Genomic DNA, 16,243 nt, shown 5'->3' on the forward strand with positions numbered 1-16,243 from the left:
AAAGGGCGGCCATCATCATCATCAGCACCCGAACGTAAACACGGCCAGCCTGGCGGACACGTGCTGGACCCATCAACACCATGGTGGACAACCTGGCACACCCCCGGCCAATACACAGACCACACTGACCTCCTCCAACAGACACTGGACCACCAGACTAACGGCTGACCTCAGACAACTCACGCTACAGACACTCCCCCGCACAGCACCACTCCCCCAGCCGGCCCTTGGACACACCCGCCTGAGGACTGGCCACACCCGCCTCACCTGCACAGACTGAACACAGTCCACACTGCCCATGGTGCCCCACACACACCAAAACACCCCCTCCTCCACTGCCCAAGATCCACTCACCAACCTCAAGTCATCCCTAACCAGCCTCCGCATTCACAGGCCAACCCTGGAGGACCTGCTGGGCAGTGACACCCTCTGCCCCAACACCCAAGCCTTCCAAGTGTACGCAAACCTTCCTGCAGAAGGCGGGGCGGCAACTCGACAGGATCTAACCCACTCTGGTGACAGAACGACAAACAAAAGCCTGATACCAACCACCACTGACGGGGCTGTGAAGGCTGTGGCCCCACAGCCCCATAAAACACCCAAGAAGAAGAAGAAGGTGATGCCCCGGAGGATATGGACCCCGCCAGCCACCCAGCGCCCCCTTCCTCCCTCCTCCTCCTGGTGACGTAAGTACCCTGCCACACACCACAGGCCCCCCCACACCCCATCCCTGCCCCTGAAGTAGATCCTGCCAGCCACCCAGCACCCCTTCCTCCCTCCTCCTCCTGGTGACGTAAGTACCCTGCCACACACCACGGGCCCCCCACACCCCATCCCTGCCCCTGAAGTAGATCCTGCCCTCACCTTTGGCCCAAACCCCGGTCACGGTGTGTGTCGTGCCTTGCATGGGCAATTATGTGGGTTCAATATACCACAAAGTAGAATTAATTGTTGATCATTTAAACGAGAGAGTAATATTAGTAGTTTATTCAGCAAGTCTTGTAAGGCAGCGGCACACAGGCGTATCATCTGCCAAATAATATAGGCAGCGTGACCGTAAGAATGTTACTTGAGGTAAATGTGTTTGTTAAGAGAACTAAGGGTCAAGGGACAGCCTTATGAGACTAAAGTGTGTCACCCGTAACACTTAGAGCTTATTTAGTCTGATTAAAACCACCACAGACACACTATCACTGTAAACCAACGGTAATTGTCAAGATTGACTCCGCGCCTCCAAAATGCGATATTACGCCTCCATATTATAGCTAAGGGACGAAATACATGTCCCTCAACCATAACATGAAGTACTTAGAAGTAAGGAAAGAGGCCCAGTCCCCTTCCCCTAGTAACCATCTTGAGGGACCCGTCAGTGTTTTTTGGTGGGGGAGCAGATTTAAGCTCCTCCAACCGAACTTTACATAACCTAACCTCTAACCTCCTAACCAGGGGGGTCGCAACACCCCCCGGACCCCCCCCCCCCACATGTATGATGTGCCGGTAAAACTAGAGAAGTACAACAGTACCTTGGAAAGGTTATTATCCCCGGGGGGCCTAATGAATCTCCATATTTACCAAACTAACATGCAAACACAAGAATGAGTAGCACCAACACACCAAGAAAAACTGTCCAGTATTTCCACTAACACGGGGTAACACGTAACCTGCTCACTCGGTCTTAATTAACACCACTCATCAACTTAATTAAGCCTTGACCACAACTAGTGAGTGTCTGCGCTTCACCGTGGTCACCCCTGAGAATGACACACACACACACACACACACACACACCACTCTTTTCTCCTCCTGCACACTGCTGCTGCACACAACGTGCTGGCTTTTTTTATTTTCATTTTTTTTACATTGCGGCCTATTGCGCCGGTAGGCTTCTTTTCCGGTGGATCCTGATGGTCGGTCCAAGGCTTCTTTCCAGTGGGTCCTGATGGTCGGCCCAGCCCGTTCTGGCGCAGGCGGGTGTTTATAGTGGCACCATCCCGGAGCTCATCTTTGATCCTAGAATCTAGAGTCCAGGTTGATGGGTGGTCTTCTGGACAGCATGTGGGTAGTTTTAAGCCACTTGGCGGCGGCTGAAAAATCCCAGCTTGGTGGCACCGGGCGGGGATTGAACTCGCGTCCTCCTGAACACGGGGCCGTCTTGCTATCCGTTCAGCCACCGCCTCCCCTTGGGGAGCTTGGGACCTGCCACCACTCAGACTTGCTTCAACACCACTGTATGGGGCGATACCTCATATAATAATAATATGATACATTGTGTAATATATAGTAATAATAATATATATACCTCCCAGGCATTGAATGGCATTCAAATAACTGATTCAAGATTCACTAAAGGAGGCAATATTGTCATGAACTTTGATGATGAGAACACAAGGGCTGAGGCTGCTAAAAACTGCTGGAGTCTCTTGAGCAAATTAATACCAAGAGTGTTGGAAAGATGAAACCAAAGATCATGATGTGCATAAAGAGGAGACCAAGGAATAGACAAAGGAGACCATCTTGGACCACAATGAGTTCTTACACACAAATGAGGGTGTTGAGGACAAGATTGAGCTGATCTTTAGTAAGTCTGCGGCGGGCGGCACGATGCACTACATACTGAGGTGCGACCCAACCGTGAGAGAGCTGATTCACAAGCATCACGACAAGATGAAATTACAATGGGGAATATACACAGTGAGAGACAGATACCATGCAATTACATGCCATCACTGTCAGAGATATGGCCATCTTGAGGCCAACAGTACTGCCAAGACCAACGGAGACGCCCCAAAATGTTTCAAATGCGCTGGCAATCATAAATCGCAGGATTGCACCGTGGCTGAGAAGAAATGCATAAGCTGTGTGAGGGACAAGAAGCCAACCACTCAGCCAATGACCAGTGTTGTGTTGTTCTCCAGGCTGAAACAGAGAATTCCTAACATGACCGATCCTGGCTATTAATTACTAGTGTTTGTACTCAAAGATAAATTGTGTGTGATGGATGTTCAGTGTGTGGGAAATAATCATTGGATATTTAATTGTGATACTATTTGAAAATATTAGACATGAACACTGAACTAATGGTTATATGTGATATTATTTGTGAAAGCAATTAAGACACAGTCACTACGATGTTTGAGAATAAGTGCATCGAAGACTGTTATTGAGGCTAACGTTGAAACTGTTGACGGCCCTCGTGGAGCAGCAGGGCCTCAAACCTCATCAACGGCAAATTGTAAATGATGTAAGAGTGCGTTGGCTCCCTCGGTCTAGGGCAAGGGAGGACAGGCTATTTCGGCCCCAAAAGTACTCACAGGTTAGGCCTGCTTGAGATTTTCTTGGTAGGCCTCTAAGATCAAAATAAAGTTACAGGTATGTATTTTAATTCCATTGTAAACATTTGCCGTTCACCCGCAATAATTAAAAGGAAGCAGATTAACAACTTTCGGCAACGCTACACTGTTTTGACCCCGGACACCTGAAATTTTGTTGATGCTGCCAGATTGTTGGGTAGACAGGGGAGCACAACGGCCCTCTTTGTTTCAACACCCATTTCCTCCCCCACTCTCTCTCTCTCTCTCTCTCTCTCTCTCTCTCTCTCTCTCTCTCTCTCTCTCTCTCTCTCTCTCTCTCTCTCTCTCTCTCTCTCTCTCTCTCTCTCTCTCTCTCTCTCTCTCTCTCTCTCTCTCTCTCTCTCTCTCTCTCTCTCTCTCTCCTTTCCTTCCTTCCCCTTTCATACTAAACCTCATTCTTCTTCTTCTTCTTCTTATTATTATTATTATTATTGTTATTATTATTATTGTTATTATTTTTATTAATTACTATTCTTATTATTACCATTATTATTATTTCAGGGGAGAAGACAGGAGGATGAGGAGGAGAGAAGAAGGAGGAGGAGGAGGAGGAGGGTTAGTGCCTGATCCAGCAAGGTGATTCACTGTCACCTGTCACTGTCCGTCCACCCTCAGGAAAGACCTTTGAGATCCAGGTAGGCCTGTGTGTGTGTGTGTGTGTGTGTGTGTGTGTGTGTGTGTGTGTGTGTGTCTATGCCTGTGTGTGTGTGTGTGTGTGTGTGTGTGTGTGTGTGTGTGTCTATGCCTGTGTGTGTGTGTGTGTGTGTGTCTATGTCTGTGTGTGTGTGTTTATATGTGGAAAAAGTGTGTGTGTGTGTGTGTGTGTGTGTGTGTTTATATGTGGAAAAAGTGTGTGTGTGTGTGTGTGTGTGTGTTTATATGTGGAAAAAGTGTGTGTGTGTGTGTGTGTGTCTATGCCTGTGTGTGTGTGTGTTTATATGTGGAAAAAGTGTGTGTGTGTGTGTGTGTGTGTGTCTATGCCTGTGTGTGTGTGTGTGTGTGTGTGTGTGTTTATATGTGGAAAAAGTGTGTGTGTGTGTGTGTTCGTGCAATCAGCCTGAGCAACGCCAGGACTGTTTTTGCGTTTCTGGACACAAGTCGGGCTGGGTCACCTACTTCACTGTTCACTGGGTGTTTGGATGCTGCTGACCAGGCAGCTGTTAGGGTCCTCCTCCTCCTTCTCCTCCCTACCTGCTCTGGGTCTCATAATAATGATAATAATTTAAGTTGTGTTCTCCGCCAGGTGAGGAGGGTGTGGCCAATCAGGTACGGGATCCTGCTGGAGCAGCGAGTGACGGCCTCAGAGATTGACGCCCAGAAGAATGAACCGGAAAGCCTCCCGACCTTTTACAGTTTGCTGAACCCGCTGGACGAAACCAATCCGCTGCTCTATTGAACAGGTAAGACTTGAGTGAGTGATATAAGTAGTGTAAGTGAGCAGGCACAGACCACACAGACTTATATGGGTAGTGTTACATGCATCAGGACCCCTTGCTATCCAAAACTGACCCCTCCTCTGGCCACTCCCTCTGCCTGCTTCTCTGTGAGCAGCGACTACCAGGCCTCTTTTTGTTTTATCTTCCTTTGTTGCCCTTGAGCTGTTGCCTTTATTTTTGGTCTCATTTCCCACGTCTTCCCTTCTCTTCCTTTTCAGTCTGTTCTGCCACGATTTTCCTTATTTTTCTTTTTACTCATTTTTGTAGAGCACGTTTTCCCTTCTGTACGTGGACACCGGGCACACTGGCAGCCGTGGGTTAGGTGGAGGGTTTTGTTATGAGGGAAGGGAAGGGTTGAGGCAGCCACTTCAGGCTTTCTTGATTCACTTCATCTTTAGGCTTGTGTGGCTTTCATGTGCAACACTATACATTTTTGTGCCAGTCAGCTGAAGGTGTGGGATTTCTCTGTTATATAAGCTTGGGTTGATATCAGCGCCTGTACTGTGGATGTGTTTCCCATAGCTATAGTATTTTAGTTCTTACAACCACTGCTAGTTAGGTCAGTGGTCGGCATGCTTAGACACTGCCGACTCTCACATCACTTATTTCTAAAGGCCAAAAAAGAGGTAAAATGCATCCTCATGAGTGCCTTTTAGAGTTCATGTTACAGAAGGCTTATCAACTACCAAAAGGGTCATAAGACTACCCCTGGAAAGGCCCACAACTTTCCCAAAAGCCCTGTCAACTGTGTGTGCTAGGGTGACGATGTGTTTGACAATATGACCTGTTGTTTTATGCGGGGTTGGTTACTTCACTGTTTCCTGCTACAGGCTACAGCGGGTCAGACCGTCATAAGAACATAAGAACATAAGAACGCAGGAGTCTACAAGAGGCCGGTAGGCCTGTACGAGGCAGCTCCTTTGACCCTAAGCTCCCGTGTATCTAACCCCACCTAATATCGCTGTCCATGAATTTATCTAGTCTATTTTTGAATGTGACAATTGTATTGGCACTCACCACATGACTGCTAAGCCTATTCCACTCATCCACCACCCTGTTAGTAAACCAATTTTTGCCTATGTCCCTGTTGAATCTGAATTTATCCAGTTTAAACCCGTTACTTCGTGTCCTACCCGGTTCTCTTACCAACAAAACCTTATGAATGTCTCCCTTATTAAAGTAGGCGTCCCGCCTACATGAGTGATTTAGCGCAGCGGGCCGTCTTCATGTCCCCAGACCCCTCCTCCTGCATCCTCTTCAGCTCAGGCAACAACAGCCACACCACATGGAAGACACGCCGGGCCAGGACAGAGGTGATTGTACGGCCACCCTTGTGTGTGTGTGTCGGGAGTTTTACAATTATTAATCTAATATATAATATTATTATGTCAGTTCCCAACTCCATTTTCCGGCTTGAGTCAATTCTTCATTTTCTTCTTCCTCTTCTGACAAAATTTGGCTTTTGATGAATCTTGGAAACTAGAAAATATGGAGTTTACTTCTTTGCAAATAGTCGTCCCTCAAATAGTATGGGTGTTAGGGACTCAGGACCCCCTAGCTATTCAAAAATCCGGATAAAATTAGTGTCCCCCCAAGAAACACTCCTGGGCTGCGTTTGAGAGAATGAATTGGGACTCTCAGTACGTCCCAAGTGCTCTCAAACGCGTGAAGCAGCGGCACGAGTTGCCAACTCGGCACCTCCGCTCCGCTCCCAGCCTTGAGAGGTGGAACGCCTCTGTGCTGTGATGACGTCATCAGCAAATATGGCGGCCAAAAGAAACACATAAGTGCTTCCATTGCATCAGGAAGATCAGCGTACCCCATTTTGCTGCGAGTGATACGCCATTACCATAGCAACGACGATTCTTACTAAAAGGACGTCCTTTATCTTTACTCTTGCAGCACTCCTGGAGCACTGGCAGTTACTGTGGCAAGAACTTCTTTTACACTAAGATAGATACAGCAATGAACACTGCTCTCATTCACATGGCATGCTCTCCGTACTGCAAAGTAACTCATCCCAAAACATAACTTCTAAATATAAATTCTTCTGCAGGGTGAACACTTTCTCAAACGCTTTGGGGTGCTTTCAGCAGGTGTTTGGTAGAACAGTGTTGCCACTCATGCCATGGCTACTTGGTGCCACCAGCGGGAAATTTTAAAATCCTAAAAAAATTCTTACATGACAATCCGCATAAAACCAAAACCGTACTACTGGAAACCGTACTATTGGAAACCGTACTATTTGAGGGATGACTGTATTTGTACGATTAAGTTTATTGCCCCGAAAGCCAACTGTTTGTTCACTCAGATCATGAAAGGCTGTGTGAGATGGTGAGGAGTAACCAGTGATATTATTTTCATCAACATCAGGGTTTGGACAGCAGTGTACGTAGTTATTATTATTTTTATTATATGTAGTAGTAGTAATAGTGGTGGTAGTAATCATAGCTGGGCGTTATGGCGATACTTTGTCGCTGATAACAAAATCGGATTATCGACCATCCGCTACTTATTTAAATATATATCGGTAACTTCGTTACTTTTGTAACCAAACTAGCGATAATTGCTACTTTTTTTCCGCCTCTCAGGAATTTATTTTTGTCTCCTTACTGCGCATGCGTGGCCCGGTGTTGTATGAAAAAACTTCAGGGTATGAAATATCTTCGGTGATGAGATTTCATACTTGGGTCATGAAAATAAAAACACTAGGTTATTTTTTTTGTGCTACTCAAAAATCAATATATCATAGAGAAAAATCATTTAACTTTGCCCCAAAAATGATTATTCACTGCCTCAAATTTGATATTCCATATTCGTTTGTGACCATGTCATGGTATTGAAGGCACCCGGTGTTGTGTTATTTGGTGTCCCATCGTCAACAGCTGGCGCTTTTGTGTACAAACACTGGTCTCTCGTGAACTGCGCATGCTCAGACCATTAAGTGTAGACCTGTTCAGTCTCACAATGCTTTTTTAACACATTAAGAGTTGCTGGAAAGCTGAATCAAACATACAGTACCACCATCCTCGCTGTTTCTAGAATGACGTGCACTCTGTACATATAAATACAACTCGTACAGAGTGTCGTTCTAGAAACAGCGAGGGTGGTGGTAGTGGTACTATATGTTTGATTCAGCCTTCCAGCAGCTCTTAATTACGGTTTAAAAGCTTTGTGAGACTGTACAGGTCTACGCTTGCTGGTCTGAGCAGGCACCGTTCACGAGAGACCAGTGTTTGTAAACAATTTTTGACGGTGGGGACGCCAAATAACACAACACCGGTTCAGGCATTTCTAGTATTACCGTCCATAGGTACGTGTCAATGTGTGGTTTTAAGGTTTTGTAAGTTTCCTAAAATACAGATAATGAAAATTTGAATTCATCAATGTTGTTCTATCTGAAATATCAATATAGTATCGTTTTCGCCTATCGGACTTATCGCTAGCTAGTATTGGAATTGTGGATTTATATCGGTTATCGGTTATTGCCTATATTTGTGTCTAGTTAACAAATATCGGTTATCACCGATAAGGTTTTTCATTATCAGTTATCGGTTATCGGGAATAAGGTTTTCTGTTATCGTGCCCAGCTATGGTAGTAATAGTAGTAGTAGTAGTAGTTGTAGTAGTAATAGTAGTAGTAGTAGTTGTAGTAGTAATAGTAGTAGTAGTAGTAGTAGTAGTAGTTGTAGTAGTAGTAGAGACGTGTGCAATGCTCTTCGTACAGCCGGTGTCCACCAGGGTGTCGCATCTCACCCCGTCCACTAACAACCGAACAATTGGAAGGGCGCCCATTACTGAGGAGCCAGAGAGGAGGTTGGCGCTGAAACCGCCTCTCCTGCGTAGTTTTCTGAGCACGACGAGGCAATGTGACCTTGGTGTCCACATTGAAAGCAGCGGAGGCTGCCGCGTCCTCTTCGCCGCACATCACGCCCAGTCAGACAGTCACGAGCGTAGTGATTGGGCTGGCCACAAGAGCGGCACCTTACAACAGTCGCCTCGGCAGCCAGTTGATCACGATGCTTGGGGTGCAGCGGTAAGTCTACCGCAGCCACGTACAACACAAGCGCGGCTCAGGATCTCGCAGAGGCCCATGGATTCCATCCTTGAACCAGCCTGCAGGGTGCGGCGGGCAGAGTCAGGTAGGCCGGCCACAAAAGTGCAGGCCAATCCAGTGTCTGGCATGCCTCTGAACAACGTAGCCAGACGCCGCAGGTCAGCTAGGTACACACCCACGGACTCACCATCTCGCAGCTTTCGACCAACGAACCGCTCGTATGCACAAAAACGATCTGACACGAAAGCAGAGATGAGAGCTTCTTTGATCTTCTCGTGTACCAGCTTGTCGTCCCCACTCAGCTGCTGATAGACTGCGAACGCTCCACTGGCGAGGCGCAGGGGCACGATATTCTGCCACTCCGAGAACCCTCTCAGCTGACACACCAACTCAAACTTGTCCAGCCGCTCGCTCACGCCGAGTGACGATGCATCAAATTCTGGAATCAGTCGTACAGCCATCATCGGGTCGTTCACACTGGCCCGCCAGGACACCAGTCTTCTCATCGGCAGGCAGGCCTAGATAGCTTGTGTCGTGAACGATGGCAAAGTCAGGTACGGGGTGGAGCAGTCAAAACATCCGGCACACAGCTCAGGACTCTTTACTTGACGTCAACGGTACAATCGGCTGGAGGCAATTAACTGCCTGCCAGCGCTGCACTCACTACCAACACACCACGAGCTCGGTATTTTGAGGCTTCAGGAATCAGTGAACAATTCAATCTTTCATGGAGCAAACGATGCATGTTGCAAGTTAATAATTACATTTCTCAACCTACATCCATATCACACCAACCTGATATTTTTTTTTTTTTGTGTGTGTGTGTGTGTGTGTGTGTGTGAAATATAATGTCGTAGATGATTAATAAGTCTCCCAATCTTGCAGTCGAACCCCATCAGTGTTTGGCGGACAGCATCTTCCTCTGGCCCTTCCCTGGACACCGCACCCCACGCACCTCACAGCTGACGTCCCTCAAGGAAACACTCCGAACTAGAGCCTCTCGTGCCGGACATCTGCCTGGACTACCTCTGGACCGACCACTCCCTCCCCCGAGCCTTCCTGACGGAGGGCCACGTGGAGTAGCAGTACCTCTACCTCGTGCTGTCACTGGCGGGAACTTTGCGCCGCATCAAGTACGACTTTTCAAATGATCAATCTTTTTTTTTTTTTTTTTCCATACTCGCCAAAGAGGCTCACCCACTGAAAGCCCTCAAGATGGTGATAGTCGTGGACAGCAGCAACACTGCTGCTCTACACGGGAACTGTCCAGGTCAGTCCCGTCAACATCACTGGGCTGCCCGCGTTCCGTTCTTCCTTGTTCAGGGGCTTCTCTGCCCTCACTATATTGCCGCACCTTCAGATTCCTATCGCCACACCTCTCCGAAGGTCTAGTCTGCTCCCGTTCAGCCGCCCGCCATTCTCTGCTAATGCCAAGTTTGACGCTGGGCTGTCGCCGGTGGTGTCAGAGAAGATGCACGCAGAGTCCTTCAGTGAGGATCCCGGTCTGCCGCTCTCCTGTGCCATTGTTGTTCTTAGAGACTCAACTGGCAGTGACATAACTCTTGAACATGCCAATGGAAACCTCTACAGAATAACCCTCCCAGAATTGACATCATCACCACTTGTGAAGTGTTCCCTCGCTGCCCTCAAGTTTGTCTAACCGGATGCAGCACTCCAGTTGACCAACAAGTGGTATGCAACAAGGAACGCTCCGGTGTCAGGTGACTTTTCCCCACAGGGTGAATGCACGCTGTGTTCCAAGGTGGTGCTGTCCATGATCGGCTACGACATGGACAAGCTTGCCCTGACCTGCCCCGTGGATATTGCAGATTCTTGCAGTCCTTCACTGGCATCAAAGAAATTTTGAGCCCAGAAAGTGGTTCTGACAACGGCTGTGAGTACATCCTGTCCTCCCCTCCACACGGGGGACAGCCTCAGTGAGGTGCTGGGCTGCAGAAGGTGGGTGTGGTGCAGAAGCAGCAGGAAGGGAACACAGGGTTAATGCTCCTCTCTTTGTGTACCTGCCACCAATACATGTTGCCCTCCACCTTGTCTATGAAGATTTCAACCTCCTTGTTCCCTGCCTGAACCAGCTGACTGCAGACCTGAGAGCCTCACAGCACCTCCACCATTATGGAGAGACTTCCCAATGCTGTGCCCTCTGCAGGGACCTCCTCCCTAAGTTCCATTAGCACAGAAGCCTGTCATCCCAGGCTATGTCAGCAGACAGCCTCCTCTATAACATCATGGAGGGTGCAGAGCCCAACCCTTTCCCCTGCATTCCACATGTCTGCACAACCGCCAAGAGTCTGGTGTTGTTATATTCAGTTGCAGCTGTAGATTGTCATTTGCAAGACAGTGCAATGGAGCCATTTTTTAACTGTATCAATCCAAACACTCAGAAGTCATTTGCTCTGACCCATCTCCCAGTCAGCAGTCTCCAAAATTGTGACGTCAGACCCAACATTCACCAATAAATTGTACTCGTAACAAATAAACTGTCTTACTGTGAGGGACATTCAGCTGTTGTGGCCAGGAGTGTTGCTGGTGCTGATGAACGGCCAGCACACGTGTCGCCTGTGGCCCCGGAACACTGGCCGGCCTCAGCCTGCCACCTCAAACACAGACCCAACCTTGTGACTCGGAGAGAATCCGCCGAGAAAAATGACTGTGGGAACAGCAAGAGGCTGAAGGATCCCTTCAACATGAAGGTGAGGTGTCACCCAGACCAGGACCTGGTACAGGAGGCCAAGAAGGCGCCACAGCTGTCCAAGGAGGACGAGGACGGCGCAGACCCTGGACACAGACATGCTGGCCCTCCTCTGGGTGGAAGACCAGTGAGTGTCAGAGGTTCCCCGTATGTTTTGTTCCTCAAAAGCCGTGACTGTCAACATTGTGCAGCGGCCAGAAGTGTCCGATCATGACTTTCTGGAGCAGCAGGAGCGACACCTCTATGCTCTCTGCACTAGGACTGTGGCTCTGCCTATTGGAAGGGGAATGTTTACACTGTGCACCTCTGCCCCAGTGATCACAGAAACCCTTCCAACACCCAAGCTCAACATCTCAGGCAAGGCTCCCTAAGAGGCACAACCATTGACCTTTTCAACATTGAGGTGCCCCCAACATACTGGATTATCAAGTGCGGGGCCAAGAAGTGATGTGTGTGGGGCTCCTGCTGGGCTTGTCCGTGACCAGGAGAGGAACAATGGACATCCAGACCACCAAGCTCCTCAGCGTGCCTCAGGAGTGCCTCCTGCCACCCACCTCAACAAAATTAGACGTTCCTCATACGGTTCAGGTTCGTTGGCATCCTTTTGCAAGTCCATGGCTGGTGTACTGAACCCCATGCATGTGTATCTGCTTGGGAGTGTAAACTGATGTATTCTTAACACTTCTCTTTGCTTCCTCAGGTTGCTGCCGCCCCAGGCGCCCCTCTGGTTTGCCAAGACACGGCACATAGTCACAAGGCAAAGGTCTTGATGCAGATCGGTCTCCCTCCTGGCCCAGAAATGGAAAACTCCAATGATCGGGAGTCTTACTCGTTGGCGGCCGGACTCGCCCTCGGCCTTGTGATGCTGAGAAGGGGTGGAGAGGCGGCAGGATTCTCTGGCCCAAACATTGCCAGAGAGCTTTGCCATCACACTGAAGGGGGACACAAAAAGCCCCTGTCTGGCCCACACAGGGACTTTACAAGTGTCCCGCTGCCAGATAAAGGTTAGCTGTGTGTGTCGTGACTGGAAATCCTCACCACACCAATACTGGCCTGTATTTGTAAGTTATGTCAGTTTAAGAGTAATGATTTAGACTTAAGTTTGCTCTTACACTTATAAGCTACATTTGTAAACTAACATGAATCAGTAGTTTTGTAAATGTGGAGTGTAGTGATCCTGGTGCTGGGTGACATGAGTGGTGTGTGCAGTGTTGTGTTGGCCGCCTCCCCTCGTCTGTGTTTCCCTGCCTGTGACTTGAACGCCTTCAGGAGGAATCAGGACACCTCTCTTCTGGCCTCTCCTTCCATTTTCTTTTGCTGGAGCAGCGTCTGGCAGGCCTTTTTGTTCCTTGCCTTGAGCTGCCTCACTTGCTATAAAACAACAAATAAGCAGATACGTGACGCCAGGGAGCTTGGCCGGATTACTAAACATTTCGTCGCCAAGGTTCACATATTGGGCAAGGCTTTCGTAGGATTTTTTTAGCATTTCCAGGGGTAGTTTTATGAGCCTGGTGGTAGTTTGGCCCTTCTTCTGTACCATGAACCCAAGAAACACTCATTGGAACCAGATTGATCCCCTCTTTGACCTGTAGAAATAGTTGATGTGAGAAGCCAAATGGTCTTCTAATAGCAAGCCTTGCATCTGGCCCACAGGAAGGGGACTGTGTCACCATGGACGTCACTGCCCCGGGAGCCACCTCGGCCCTGGGCAGGATTTATTTCCGGAGCAACAACAAGGCCACTGCTGAGGGGATGGCTGCATCCAACACTCCGTACCTGCTGGACCAGGTGAGGACTGCTTGGTTCTGGCTGACCATATTTATAGATTGGGTAGGTTTTGAGAATGGACTGATGCCTCCTATACTTAAGGTAGGGTCCCTTAATAGAGAGAGTCCCGACATAGGCGACCCTGCCTGTGTATAAGGCTGCTGGGCGCCATTATTGGCCCTTCCAGCACCGCGCCGACTTCAAAGCACGGTGTCTCGCGGGTCATTTACCATCGGTTATGACAGCAAGACACACACACTGCCATTGTGTGTGTCTTGCTGCCATAACCGCCCTCCCTTTGTACTGTGTATGAAAACCATTGTGAGAGAGGCTCAGCTACGTACAAGGGCTGAAACAACCGTTCACCTCAGGTCCAGACATGATGAGGGAAGCTGTGGCCCTTATGGCCAAAACTATTGGCTGTGATCTCCCCCACAGGGCCCTAGCTGTTATAACAGACTCACAATGGATATTTCACACTCATCAAGGCCACAGTCTAATAGACTGGACGTGTTACAAGAGTTTAATGAACAGACGCTAGCTTTTGGTAAGCCATATGTAACCTGTCTTGGTGAAACTCTAGAATCACACCCAACTCACTCTAAAAGTTGACAAATTATTTGTTTATATTGTATTTGCTAATCATCACTCTGGTAACCGTTTCCATTATTATTTCTCGTTTATGAGATTTTAAAATGTGGGTAAGTATTACTATTTCAGCGGTGATAGGCTAGGCTACTATTTGTGAAGGCTCTTCAGCTAGGAACTCCTCTAGGTTGGGTTATAAGTCCATCTTTATTTAACAGCCTAATGTATAAGGCTGCATGGTCTTCATGGGTACCAATGTCATTATAATATGTTGAAGACATTTTCCTACAGTTTTCTCTAAACCTGTTTTGACCCTCAAGCAAAGTGAAACACCTTTACATGGCCTTAGTATTTTACTGTATTATTTTTTAATGAAAAATAAGTATTTCAATTAAATTAAATGAAATGCTATTGATCTCATTGATGACTTATCTTGACAATACCTTGGAATCACAAAGAACATGTTGCAACAACTACATCCTAGTGTGTGTGTGTGTGTGTGTGTGTGTGTGTGTGTGTGTGTGTGTGTGTGTGTGTGTGAGTAATTCAATACGGCCTGATCACGTGTTGGACTCGTCATCGCCAGCAGGAACCCTCCCGACGTGAGCATGTGCTCATTATCGTCAATCTCTGGGTACTGCCAGGACCTCACACACCACACACCCCATCACCCTTGCTCAAGGGGGGGACAGTAACCACTCCTATAGTCTTCCCAAAATGTCGAGTCCGTTCTGGTGGAGCACCGAAAGGGAATTTCCCTGATGCGGCGTTGCCAGATGTACTAGCAACAATTAAAGGCTCAGCAAGGAAGTGCAATTTATTTCCTCTCTCTCTCTCTCTCTCTCTCTCTCTCTCTCTCTCTCTCTCTCTCTCTCTCTCTCTCTCTCTCTCTCTCTCTCTCTCTCTCTCTCTCTCTCTCTCTCTCTCTCTCTCTCTCTCTCTCTCTCTCTCTCTCCAGAATGCACACTGGCGAGCAAAGCCAAGCAAGTATTCAACTCATGGAATGCAGAAAATGTTATTACAGAGCGTGCACTCGTGGAAACAAGAGCATTCATAACAGATTTTTTTAAAGAAACATAATCGTCGTGCAGTTGATGCTCTCAGTTTCGTAAAAAAAATCCTTAAATAATATCTCTCACACCCACACACACTCTTTGATCCTTGCACACACACACACACACACACACACACACACACACACACAGACACACATACGTCTTATATAACTCGAATGCAGCTCTGTTGAATAGTTGCCGTCTTTCACTATCGGCATCCAAAACATTTTGGAAACTGTGTCAACACTTGTGTCCCACGAGTGTACCTGTGTGTGTATGTGTGTGTGTGTGTGTGTGTGTGTGTGTGTATGTCGGGTTATCATAAGAATGGACCTCTCGTTTACCTGCGGATTAGCGCGGTCAATGTGCCCTTGACCCAGCCTCAAAAATGGCAACATTGGAGAACAGAGCTGCCACATTTTGTGGTATTTATATAAGGTCATTGTTATCATTCCACTAGAACAATATTCAAAGCTCTCTATACATCCTCATTAGAAATTTATATAAATGCACTATTATGAAGATTCATTTAGAAGTAATCTAACAATAAGACAATAATTGTTGCTAGTATATCTGACAACGCCGCATCAGGGATGTGTGTGTGTGTGTGTGTATGTCGGGTTATCATAAGAATGGACCTCTCGTTTACCTGCGGATTAGCGCGGTCAATGTGCCCTTGACCCAGCCTCAAAAATGGCAACATTGGAGAACAGAGCTGCCACATTTTGTGGTATTTATATAAGGTCATTGTTATCATTCCACTAGAACAATATTCAAAGCTCTCTATACATCCTCATTAGAAATTTATATAAATGCACTATTATGAAGATTCATTTAGAAGTAATCTAACAATAAGACAATAATTGTTGCTAGTATATCTGACAACGCCGCATCAGGGATGTGAGAGTGAGTGTGTGTGTATGTCGGGTTATCATAAGAATGGACCTCTCGTTTACCTGCGGATTAGCGCGGTCAATGTGCCCTTGACCCAGCCTCAAAAATGGCAACATTGGAGAACAGAGCTGCCACATTTTGTGGTATTTATATAAGGTCATTGTTATCATTCCACTAGAACAATATTCAAAGCTCTCTATACATCCTCATTAGAAATTTATATAAATGCACTATTATGAAGATTCATTTAGAAGTAATCTAACAATAAGACAATAATTGTTGCTAGTATATCTGACAACGCCGCATCAGGGAAATTCCCTTTCAGCGCCCCACCAGAACGGACTCGACATTTTGGGAAGACTATAGTCAACCGAAAGAATCCGGCC

The 16,243-nt window shown here is 47.4% G+C and overlaps 1 long non-coding RNA gene and 1 pseudogene across 1 annotated transcript; both read left to right on the top strand.

Moving 5' to 3' along the window:
- LOC126993625 (uncharacterized) lies at positions 1–5,950 on the top strand. Its single transcript, XR_007748048.1, has 4 exons — positions 1–686; positions 3,852–3,985; positions 4,594–4,750; positions 5,617–5,950. It is a non-coding gene; the product is annotated as an uncharacterized LOC126993625 (long non-coding RNA).
- Positions 5,951–9,384: 3,434 nt separating this feature from the next.
- LOC126993623 (anaphase-promoting complex subunit 1-like) lies at positions 9,385–13,497 on the top strand (annotated as a pseudogene).
- The last annotated feature ends 2,746 nt before the right edge of the window (positions 13,498–16,243 follow it).

The sequence above is a fragment of the Eriocheir sinensis genome, unplaced genomic scaffold (assembly GCF_024679095.1).
Source record: "Eriocheir sinensis breed Jianghai 21 unplaced genomic scaffold, ASM2467909v1 Scaffold641, whole genome shotgun sequence".
Classification (NCBI taxonomy): domain Eukaryota; kingdom Metazoa; phylum Arthropoda; class Malacostraca; order Decapoda; family Varunidae; genus Eriocheir; species Eriocheir sinensis.